The 12,261-nt window shown below is 38.8% G+C and overlaps 1 protein-coding gene across 1 annotated transcript in view; it reads left to right on the forward strand.

Moving 5' to 3' along the window:
• LOC129768484 (uncharacterized) overlaps positions 1 to 12,261 on the forward strand; it is a 425,523-nt gene that overhangs the window by 69,163 nt on the left and 344,099 nt on the right. Inside the window, exon 2 of the mRNA XM_055770172.1 lies at positions 5,123 to 5,142. The gene's annotated coding sequence lies outside the window, so the exon portion shown is untranslated. The remainder of the gene's footprint in view (positions 1 to 5,122; positions 5,143 to 12,261) is intronic.

A 12,261-nucleotide genomic window follows, 5' to 3' on the forward strand; every position in this document is an offset into this window, starting at 1 on the left:
ATCGCACCCACAAAAACCAAGCCCTCTACTCGTTGCCTTATTCCCCCTGGGACCACATCTAGGCGACTACTTCAGGGAGTGGCTGTGCTCATGCACTCTTCGAGTTTTCAACGCTGACTAGCGTTGTCCTTCCCTTTTTCTCAATATTTTTCCTCTCTATCCGCTTTTCAGTTCGCTGCTCTTACGTCCTCTTCGCTGGCATCCACTTACCCGTCGAGACGTGTACCGATTAGGAATTGCCCTCCAACTTGACGCGCAACCCGTCACAGTCACCCTCGCGGGGTTTCTCACCTGTCGAGACGTGCACCGATTAGGAAGCGCCCTCCAACTTGACGCGCGCCCCGTCACAGTCACCCTCGCAGGATTTCTCTTCCAAGCGGAGCGCCGATTAGGTAATGCCCTCCAACATGACGCGCACTCCGTCACAGCTACTCTCGTGGGGTATGCACCATTTTGATCATGACTTCATCCTTGATGCTCATTCCTTCGAAACGTTCGCGGTGTTCCTCCATCCAGGCCACGATCAGGCGTTGTCCGTTGTCCGTAGACCGCTTCTGTTGACACGGTTCTGTACGCACTCGCGACTCGCATCGCCATGAGCCGGTACGTACTATTCAGCCTCCTCGTGTTCCGCTGAGTTTCTAACGCCGCGATCCAGGCTGGACCACCGTATCGTAGTGTCGACGAGGAGACACTATCCAAGAGGTGCCTCTTGCTGCTGCTTGGGCCAAAGTTGTTGGGCATGATTCGTGTCAGTGCATTGATTGCCTTCGTTGCTTTTTTACAAGCGCAGTCGACGTGACTGTTGAAGTTCAGTCGATCATCGATCTGCACCCCCAGGTATTTTAGGACTCGCTTCGAGGTTATCGAAATGCCTAATCTAATATAACAATCAATAACTCGAAATTGTTATCACTATCACTCGATGTTTTTCAAATACCTTGGAGTATATTTTGACTCTAAATGTACCTGGGGAATACACATTGCGTATTTGAAACAGAAATGCCAGCAAAGAATCAATTTTCTCCAAACAATAACCGGAACATGGTGGGGTGCCCATCCAGGAGACCTCATTCAGTTATACAAAACAACGATATTATCAGTGTTAGAATATGGCAGTTTTTGCTTCCGATCAGCTGCCAGGATTCATATTCTCAAGCTGGAGAGAATACAATATCGTTGCCTGCGTATAGCCATGGGGTGTTTGCATTCGACACATACGATGAGTCTCGAAGTTTTGGCAGGAGTACCCCCGCTTACTCTTCGGTTCACAGAATTATCCTACAGATTTCTCATCCGTTGCAAGATCATGAATCCATTGTTGATTGATAACTTCGAAAATCTACTCCAACTGATTCCTCAGTCAAGTTTTATGTCTTTATACCATGAGTACCTTACCCACGACGTGCACCCTTCACCGGGCATCTCCAACCAAGTTTGCTTCCCATACTTTTGCAATTCCTCTGTCATTTTTGATCTGTCCATGCGACAAAAAATCCATGGAATCCCAGATCATCTACGCTCCGATTATATTCCGCCGATATTTTCGGCAGAATATGGGAAAGTTAGATCTGATAAAATGTTCTTTACTGACGGTTCATACATAAACGGGTCCACTGGCTTCGGCATCTTCAATGAAAATTCCAGTGCCTCTTTCAAACTCAAAGATCTTTGTTCCGTGTATGTCGCTGAACTGGGTGCGATATACTACGCACTGGGGATCATTGAAACATTGCCCATCGACCACTATTTTATTTTTTCAGACAGTCTCAGCTCAATAGAGGCAATCCGCTCAATGAAAGTTGATAAACGCTCATCTTATTTCCTAACAAGAATAAGACAACTATTGAGTGTTTTGGTCGAAAAATTATTCAAGATTACCTTAGCATGGGTTCCCTCTCATTGCTCGATTCCGGGGAATGAGAAAGCGGGCTCGCTAGCTAAGGTGGGCGCTTTAGAAGGCACACTTTTTGAAAGGCAAATTGCTTATAATGAATTTTTCCACATTCCTCGTCAGTACACGCTCGTAAGTTGGCAGCGCATGTGGAGTGGAGATGAGTTCGGTCGTTGGTTACACACGATTATCCCTAAGGTCTCGACGAGTGCATGGTTCAAGGGATTGAATGTAGGTCGTGATTTCATTCGCGTGATATCTCGGCTTATGTCCAATCACTACAACCTAAACGCGCATCTCTATCGCATTGGGCTCGCAGCAAACAATCTTTGTGATTGTGGCGATGGCTACCACGACATCGAGCATGTTGTCTGGTCGTGTATCCGGTTCCATGCTGCTCGCTCTCAGCTCTCTAGAGCACTGAGAGCACAAGGCAGACAATCGGAGATCCCCGTCCGGGTTATCTTAGGTAGCCGTGATCCTGATCTTCTGCTTCATCTATACCTGTTCCTCAGGAACGCCGATGTCAACGTTTAATGATGTTTCCTTCGTTGTGTCCCCGTTTTATATCCCTCCTATCCGATCGATAAACTTTTACTTAGTCGTGGCAATACATACACACACTTTTTACAGATACACGGGCCAAAGGTTGTGTAGTCCACTGATGATTCAACAAGAGCCAAAGGTTGTACCGCTCATGACAACTCTACATGAACTGATGATTGCGCCGGTTAGTGACCATTCTATCCTGGATTCCTCGAGTCGAGAAAGACGCACCACGCTAGATATGAGGTACAGACTAGGGGGGCGTTGCTGATCAAGGGTCAGCTGCATCCCAATAGGAAGTATCCCGAGTCGGGCACACGTACAGAGCATTGGAGACAGCAACATCCGAATTACGAAAACACTTGTAATACTAACCTCGAGCCAACCGCGAGTAATCGGTTACATATTACTAACATAGATAATAAGAAAAATTGTCAAAGTATTGAACTCCCGGCCCCGTGAGGCTAACGCCATATGAGCCTTGATAAAAATATATATTTCGGAAAAAAAAAAACTCGAAATTTTCAATTTTGCGACATGGTCCCCTCTGACTTAACACCGACCATATGCACTGTATTTGTTGTGTTTCATAGCGTCGTTGTATTAGATGTACTTAACTTGAAAATGCTCATTTTCTGTATCATCAACTGCTTCAACAACGTCAACAACGTCTCTATATCTTAATAACGTCATTTTAACAAAAAAAATAATTTAATTCTTTTATAAATCCACAATTATTTTAATCATCGGTTATCAAATACCATTCCATAGTAGTTTTTCATGAGGCAAATTCAGAGAAACGCATACATTGGAGCAAGTTTGAAGAAATTTTCCATTCTCCACTCTGCTGAACACTCAACGTTGTGGGCCGCTAGTTCAGGAGTTTTTGTCAAAGTACGGTGCGGTTTTACCCTAGCACAAAAAAATTGAGTTGGCAAAAACAGTCAGGAATATTGAGACGATTCATGTTAGGTATTTGAAATAAAACAGGCAGAAAACATATGCGTCTCTATATCTTGAATGGGAGAATTCAAGTGGGAACTACCCAACATTCGTCTCTATCTATTCACTTTCTGTTTTCCCGACGCCGGGAGCCGTCCGGGCCAATATGCCAGGAGAGCTTTTCTTTGAATCTCGTGCTTTGAAGAGGAAAAAAGCGCTTTGATCAAAGAAACAAACACATGCTTCACACGATTGGAGGAAACCGGGGGAAAGCGATTTTCATCACATCCTCTTTAACAATTACACGTTGATAAGGCCTGGCGTCACCGTGGCAGTCAAGCGTTGATGACAGGAAATCTTTGATTTCATTTTCAATGCTTTTAGCTCTTCCTTCACGTTTAATTTCCCAAAGGAGCCTTACTGTGGGGGCGTGTGGAGGCATTATGATGAATAATGAATTAATGCGAGCTTGAATTCCTTTGACGCAAGAATGAATGAAAATGTTGAACGGATCTTTTTAATCACATTTTTCTGCGAAATATCAAAAGATTATTCTTTTAATATATTTGCTCATATTGTTACGTTATTTTTTCATCATGAAGTGTGACTGTGAATAGGAAGAAATTCCGCTGAACTAACAGTTTTACTACAATATAATTGAAAATGCATCTCGCAACGTTTACAAAGCTAAAAATAGTTATCAAACACGACGCGAATCTACATGTTCGCTGGAAACGACATGGGTGTTCACACAGATGTTCCACTGATACAATCTGCACAAGCATTACAGCGCAAAACAAAAGTCATTTGTTTGTAAGAGTGGATCTTGTGTGGTCAGTATTAAAAAAAAAAAGATAATCAAAACATTTGCTTGGCAAAAACAATGAACAAGTTATTTATTGCAAACTTGCTCGTTACATTTCAGTGGAGAGCCATTACTGCCGTTCTGCCACTTTCTGGAACGAAATATAATTCTTACTCTCGCCAGTAGGCTTTCATAAAAAGGGCAAACTGCGGGCAAGTACATGAAACAAAAATGGGTGCTAGACTAACTGCTCCATATACTCAAACTTTGTGGAAACTGGTAGCACCACAACCAACAACAACAACGCCATTAACAAAATTATTGGCGATTATATATGCAGGGTAGAATATTACATCTGGTTGAACGAATGCTCTTTTTTTCTAATTATTGCTGTTCGGGAAGCAATAAGAGAACTTTGCAATGTGTTATAGTTGGTAGAAGTTTTTTATGTGTCTCTTCTGATCTGGATTTTGTCATTTATCAAAAATACATTGAATCATCATGTAATCTAATCTAGATATGAACAGGGATGCCGCATGTGAAGATGGTAACATCCTGTTATTTTGCCAATGAGTGACTAGCTTAGCAAACACGTAATGCTAACCATAGGGTCATCCGATTTAGCTTCTGTTTGTGACACGTCTGTCACGGCTCAATTGCCCTTCGTAATCGGGTGTTGAAATTGCGGTTAGGTAGCTCGTTACTGCTGTGAACAGATCACCAGGGTTTGTCGGTGACTTACTATATTTCTTTCCTCCTGAGAAGTGATAGTTGATGCTCAGCTTAATCTAAGAAATGCCTAAAAATGGCCCACAGTGCAGATCTATAGAGTTGAGGTTAGAGCCAAATCGTTTCGTTACTATCACCCCTCGCTCAAAACAATCTCATTAAAAGTTATTTTCCCTTTTTTGAAGGTGTTTTTTTTCTCTTTTCAGGTTTCCTATCATCTTTACTGGTAAGTATACATTTTTTTGTTGCCTTTTCGGTTGCACATCCTTGTGTGTGTATGAAATTCGCTGTGGTTTTTTCTGCATGTCGAAATATTGTGCTATCAGAAATCGTGTCATGCACGCCATGGAATGCACATGTGATGGAAGAATGGGAATGATTCTAGCAGAACATTTGTATACAAACTTGCTCTTTTCGCACTATCAGTTGAGAAAAATTACAATTTACGCTTCGAAATAAATCATGAAACGGTTCAGTAATGTAAAAGCGTGGAACGTAGATGTTAATTAATATTAGATTTAAAAAAATTGCAAAATTTTCATTACCGGAGAAGTCACTGATTTTTCAACATACATCTTAAAAAATATTTTCCAACCTGTTTCGAAATTTTTCCAACTTCCTCTCTGACAAGCTACTTCAACAGCATTTTTTTTAAGCGATGAGCACTGCAATTGAACTTTTTAGGTGTCGACTATCTGCTGAAATCCATTTCTCTATTTCAATTCATTGAAGCATAGACATTCGATTTTGTGAATATGCAAAGTTAATTAAACCGACGCAGCGCAAATAATTCGTCGTGACAACGTTGTATTTGAGAGAGCGAGCTTCAAAACGTATGACGATGATATGTTACCATGATATCATATGGTACCATGAGTTTCAGAGTTTCAATCGGGTGTTTCACAGCTGCAAATTGATTCAACGTGCCCTGTGAATAATGCTAGCTTCCGATATGTTGGAAAGTATCATTAAAATAGATCATAGCACATAGAAGTTGCAACGATCTATTCACAATGATTCTTTGAAAAATTCATCACATTCGTTATCTCCACTATACTGCTGTTCTACGCATAGTTGCCCCATGTCCCATAATCAGCAACTGAGAAAAAAGCAATCAAAGTTTTCTGCCTTATTTGTCTATCAGAAGCTTCAAGCATTTCAGTGAAGTAATACGCCGGGTTTTTTATAAGCTCTAAACTATTGTTCAATCTAAAGTGATCAGATGGTCAAAGGTCTAACGCGGGACACAAAAAACAAAACGTTATGTGAAAATAAACCATAGTTTAGCGAGTCTCATTTATTCGTGAAACACTTAACATGTGTCCTTGCAATTATACCTGATCTGTATTATTTCTTTCTGAGTATCGTCATTCAGTTGTGATTTTTCGGTGGTGTAGATTTTGTTTACGCCTGAAAATCACTCGCTCATTTAGAGCATTAAAGCCTGGCAAGCACGATTCAAATTCAACAATTTTCTTCAAATTACCGAATGGAATGCTCGTATGCATTACGTATGCATTAAAAAAATGAACTATTTTCGGATGGCGATGAAAAAAAACTAAAAAATAATTTAATGGAACGAATTTTCCTTAAATATTAGTTTATTAAGTCTACAACAAAAATTATTCAAGGCTGTTGATAAGCAGCAGCAGCACTGTCAAGCATCTTCATGATTTTTTTAGTACGAAGTGCTTGCCAAAAGTTGCGAAGGTGATGTGGTCTTTATGCCGAAACGGGGATCAGCCCATTATGCCAAAAGATCACTGGAGAATGGATAATGGATCGGCTGGAGATAAACATTGTCGCGTAGACCGCCAACCTTCCCAACATACTCCAGCAGCGGCCTATAGAAAACTTTTAAACGAATGGCCAAAATGGAAAGATAGCTGACTACCAATGCCAAGAAAAGGTAAAAGAACATGTCGACATACATATTTTCATCAGCCATGATTGAGGTTCCGGCCCACATTTGCTTCATTTGCGATACTTCATCAAACAACCCTGCCTCTTCCTGTCCAGCATACACTAGTTCTTCCGGCTTATTTAACACGTCAGGGCTTACCTGACCGAGCTAGAGAACCAAAGATGAATTTTTCGTTTGACTCACGTTGGTCCCTGCAGATCAATAGGGGACTTTTATAAAAATCATTACAAATCTTTATTAAAATCTTAAAAATAAATCTTTATAAAAATCAAATCTTTATAAAAATTCCGATTTTGTTGCTGTCGTTTCCTGTTGACACTCTCTAAACAAAAAATCCACTGTCGGTGCGATGAAACCAGCTCAACGTATTAATCGTTGAATGCATTGGAAGCGCTCTTGAACAGTCTGACAAATGAAAGTTTTATTTTGAGGTTCATCCATTTAAGAAAATCAACATGATCAAATTGTAATACTGAAATATATTGATATCGCGGGACATTTTCGTTCCTTATGCCAAATGCGGGACGTTTCGCGGGACGTAATCCTACGCGGGACATTTTGTTAAAATGCGAGACGTCTGGTCAGTTTAGTTTAATCAAATCTGACAATCTCCCTTCACTTGAATCAATCAAGCTTGATTAAAGGCTTATTCATAGTGGAACAGTTATGCCTTGAATATCAACATGACTTGACGTTGTTTTTAAGATACTGGAAAAAAGCAATAAGTTTTTTTGTGTTTTTCAGAAAGATTATGCATAAATACATCGTTTCATGAAGAATACATCGTTTCATGCATAAATACAACGTTTCATGAAAAAAAAATTGCCGAAAAAATAAATTAACATGGGAGAACTACGTGTTAAACGCCAGTTTAATAGCATAAAAAAGTAAACACCATTGGTGCCGTAGCAAGTAGCATTGGTTTGTAGTGATGATGGTAGTGATACTGTTTGTGAATCGTACAATGGTGTGAGCGCAGTTAGTGGTCAGCAACGCCTTTGCAGGATATAATCTCATTGTTATTAGGCATTCGTTAACAAAGTGTACACGTGTTCTGTAAAACCTTTTGTTTTATTTGTTTGAGAATTAGTTCGTTCTTCCAATTCAGAAATGAGTGCATTAGCCCTGCTGAAAGCGTGACATAAAATTCTTGTACTTTTTTTTTATCTGTATTATAGTGACTTTCAACTCATTTGGCTGGTTCGTCACTTTTACTTCCATTTTTGGAAGAATGTCGGGAGTGAGAATTGAACTCGTGACCTTTAGCGTGAGAGGCATGGATGTTACCACTACGCCAGATCGCCTCCCAAAATTCTTGTACTTGAACCGATTAATTTATTATGAATCCATAAAAAAAACAAGTTATGCCTATAATATCAACATGGTACAATTGAACTTGATGTTGTTTTTTTAAACACTGGGAACAAACAATAAGTTTTTTTTTGTGTTTTTTGTGGAAGATTATGGATAAAAATATCGTTTTATGAAGAAAAGTGGAAATTGTGAAAAAGTACTATGCGTAGAACGGCAGTATAGGATTCAACGATAGAAACGAATGGATAATACTTAATATTGGAAAAAATATATAATGAGAAAGTATCACCTATTGAAAGTGTTTTTTTTATTTGTCATCAATAGCAGCGTGTTCGGAATGTTTCATTGAAAGATGTGTAACCAAATACGACAATAATGCTGTTTCATGAACCGCTGTGTCGGTGAACGGTATCGAAAATAAAGTTGAATTACATCGTACCATTTAAAAATTGAGGAATAGTGTCCTAGACATAACCGCATTGTTGATGTAGGGCAACGAAATGGTGTTATTGAGTTCATTTCTCATCATTTTGAATTTAGTACGAATCGAAATTTGGTGGCTCTGAAAATTACCTATGGTTTGCGTGATTGTAGAAGCACACAAACTTACCATATGTCACATTCCTCTGATGCGAAAAAAATTACAATATGTAGAATCACGAACCTGAATTGTAACACATCACATGCTGAACATATGATTGCTCCATCGGCAGTTCTTCAATCAGGGGGTGACAATTCCCAAATGATGGAACTTACTTTTTTTTACTTGCTCCGTTCCGGAACGTATATTCAACCTTTTCCTTGTCAGAGTTTTAATGAACACCAAACTACAACCGCTGTTTCAAGGGATCAGCGTACCAGCGCGTAATAGACAGCTTCTAACACGTTCATATGTCGGGATGCGTGTCTGCCATACAAATAAATTCAAATTTCTGCATTACTCGAGAATTAATCAAGCAATGGAACCAAATTTGGCATGGTGAGGTTTTAGGGTGCAATAAATGATTCTATGGTGGTTAGATGCTCCTCCCCTCTCTTAGGTGGGGCTGCCACACAAATGAAACACAAATTTCAGCATAACTAGAGAATTAATCAAGCAAATGAAACCAAATTTGGCATGTGGAGGTTTTAGGGTGCAATAAATGTTTTTACGGTGGTTAGACACTCCACCCTCCTCTCTAAAGGGGAGCTGCTATATAAATGAAAGACAAATTTCTGCATAATTTAAAAACTAATCAAGCAAATGGAACCACATTTTTGGGCGGAACGAAGTTTGCCGAGTCAGCTAGTGTCATATAATATAGGTTTCGTGAAAACTGCATTACAAACCTTCCGTACCATAAAATCACAAAAAAGTATACGTTATATGATTTTTATGATTTTTCTATAGTTACACATAGTGCCTATTCTTTCAAATTACTTCTAAAATCCTTTTCAATTTGAACGAGGAAAGTGTCACCCATATCATGTCACCCATATACGTGTTAAGCAGTATCCATGAATCCAAGATTTTGATTTACTTTTGCTATAATACTGCTGTTGTGATCTTGAGATTTGAGACCTTTATCAAACAATACTCCACAGGAGCCATTTCATACTGTACTCGAAATCTGTTGGTGAATAACAACGATGTATTGGGTTTTTCTTTCTACTGGAGCTGATTGCTGAACATCTTGTAATGCTAACATTTTTTTTATCCCATCTGTTTATTTTTATTATTAGGCTCATCTAGCAATTCAGCTGTAACAGAGCCGAATTTATCGTGTTAATTTTTCTCATGTTGTATATTACACAGTAGCCATTTAAGTGTAAGAGTTCATCGATACAAATTTTTTAGCCGTTTAGGCGTTAGAGTGTTCCTATTCTATCGATAAACAACACAACACAACATTTTTCGGCGTAAGAATATTCCTATTGTTCGAATTTTCACAGTTGGGCTGTTCACAGCGGGACTGTTGATATGAGGCTTCCATTGTTGTGTTTATAAATAGCACAAATTACCGATGCAGCAGATCGATCGTATGTGGAGTGATAGGCTGGGATCACCATCACATGATGATTGATGCATGGATATAGTAGCTAGAATAACACACAAAGATGGTCTGTTGATGGTTGATGACCCATTCCATCACTAAAAACAGTTTTTTTTCTCGTTTTCATGTATAAATTACACGATTTCCAAACGGTAAACGATTTTAAAGTGAAATTGAGAAAATTTCCTACAAAAATTTTCAGTACTTTTGCGACTTGACAACACCTGTCTTTTTGCGGGTTCCAACTTTTGAACATTAATGTTGCATTTTCAGTTCCGTTTCAAAACATACAAATAAATTTTGTTCTATGATTTGCCAATGAAAGATGAACGTAGATTCCTGTATACTCAGTTTTTCAAAAAAACTCGCAAGAACATGCATTTTGACAGCATGCATTTTGTGACGTGACAACGCGCTCTGTGCGAATAAACAGTCTCCACGAAGCGTTGTCACGTCACACAATCAATAAGTTGTTTTAAATGAGAATTTCACGGTATTGTAGCAATCGATATACTATTTTTATGTTTTTTTATTACTCCGAATTTATCTTACTTTCCTCTGAGATTTCCCCTTCCCCTTCCAAAAGTCCATCCTATAGGGGAAGGTGGTCCTAACGCAACCGTTGGTCCTGAACCTACCCTCCTTTGTTTCTCAGGAACGGTGCTTCCTACTGAATTTTCAATAGTGTCAAATGAAAGGTTTCATAACGCTGATAATTTGATAATATTGTGACTTTTTTCTGGCTCTCTTCATTCTAGCGCCATTTTACGTTTTTATTCCTTCAAAAACAGAGAAGAAATATATTCGTCCTGTATGCAAAATGAGTTTTATTTTCTTTTATATTGTGAAACAATGCGAAACAAGGCAATTTCAACTGTTTATGGTATGTTCATCAAAATAAGCTATATAAATTGAATCTACCTCTTACCTGATAAACTCTTTGTATGCGTCCGCGCACTTACCTGTGCAAGCGCGTTTATGTTTGCGTGTTGGAGATGACTTTGACTTTGACGTTGCCTTTGATCGTGTATCGTTGATGTTAGCGTGTGCATTTGTATGTGCACTTCCCTTGTATAACTCCACACACGTCGCTCTAAAGCTAAGTTCTTTCCATTCAAACATTATCTCCATTACCTCACTTAAATCCTATCACTCACTATCAAACTTTTTTTTTTGTATTTCTCCTCGCGCACCCTTGGATATATGCCAACATTATTATTCACGATCGTATTGTGGAATTTCATGCCATTCCCGGTTTTTATATCCGTTTTTAACGAACCGGAAGTCACCATCGTCGATTCCAAAATGGCATCGGAATACGATTTTCGACTTCCGCTTTTGAGCCCATATCATATGGGTTTTCCATATTTTTTTAGCATTTGATACTACCATCAGCAAACCGGAAGTTAAAATAAGATTATATCTTATATTATGGAATCTACGTTCATATATTGATTATATCTTATATTATGGAATCTACGTTCATAATTCTGATGTTGGCTTGTCCACATGGTTACTATCTCAGCCACTTGGCGCCCTGCAGTTTGTTTGGTTTTGTTCTGTTGTCCTTCGCGCGAAGCAGAAATAAAGTTTCTCTGGGTTGAGTGCTGTACACCTTTAAAATACCCAAGAAAAGGCAACATTCTGGAAAACGCCTATATTATGAACGGATTAACATATTGCGGACCGCTCACGAGTTTTCTCGTGTCTCGCGTTCCGTCTGTTACGGATGGATCAAGTGTTTTCTACACTCGATGATAAAATCCTCGGTTTACCAATAATCTAACAAGACCTACCGATGGCTTGCCTTCGTCTCATCCACATCGAAGGAAACGATCTCATTTTTAATAAATTAGTTCAATATGCTTTTAAGCTTTCTATTTTGGTACCTATTTGATTGAAAACATAAAAAAACATCGAATAAAATTCTTTTCAAATCAAGCGAATGAGAATCAAACTTCGGACACCATTTATAAAAAATCAAATTTCGGACAGATTGAATTCAAATTTCTGACACTTTATTTTGTAATTTTTTGAATGAAAATTACATTACACTTGATTATATTTTATAATT

This window comes from Toxorhynchites rutilus, chromosome 2 (assembly GCF_029784135.1).
Source record: "Toxorhynchites rutilus septentrionalis strain SRP chromosome 2, ASM2978413v1, whole genome shotgun sequence".
Taxonomy (NCBI): Eukaryota; Metazoa; Arthropoda; class Insecta; order Diptera; family Culicidae; genus Toxorhynchites; species Toxorhynchites rutilus.